The 281-nt window shown below is 40.2% G+C and overlaps 1 protein-coding gene across 1 annotated transcript in view; it reads left to right on the forward strand.

Annotated features, from left to right (window-relative positions):
- LOC109217786 (membrane-anchored ubiquitin-fold protein 3-like) overlaps nucleotides 1-281 on the forward strand; it is a 6,429-nt gene that overhangs the window by 5,557 nt on the left and 591 nt on the right. The window lies entirely within an intron of this gene.

Below are 281 nucleotides of genomic sequence, written 5' to 3' on the forward strand. Positions count from 1 at the left end.
GGGGGGGTTGGGAACTCTTTTCTTTTGTACTGCTTATGATTGTAATTGCGCTGATCAATAAGTGTTCAGACTTCAGCGACACCAGTTAACTAAATTGTCAATACAGTTGGGGGTAATTCCCGTGTGCAGCCTGCATGAAGCTTTTTGAAAAAGTACTTGAGAGCTTCTTGACTTGCATAGATTTGTCTGCCTGGTTTTATATTTTCACATGTTTAGGAGAAAAATCTATTCATTGTCTATGATCCATTTGTTTGAGCCTTCTTATGATTCCCCCGCTTCCC

This window comes from Nicotiana attenuata, unplaced genomic scaffold (genome assembly GCF_001879085.1).
Source record: "Nicotiana attenuata strain UT unplaced genomic scaffold, NIATTr2, whole genome shotgun sequence".
NCBI lineage: Eukaryota > Viridiplantae > Streptophyta > Magnoliopsida > Solanales > Solanaceae > Nicotiana > Nicotiana attenuata.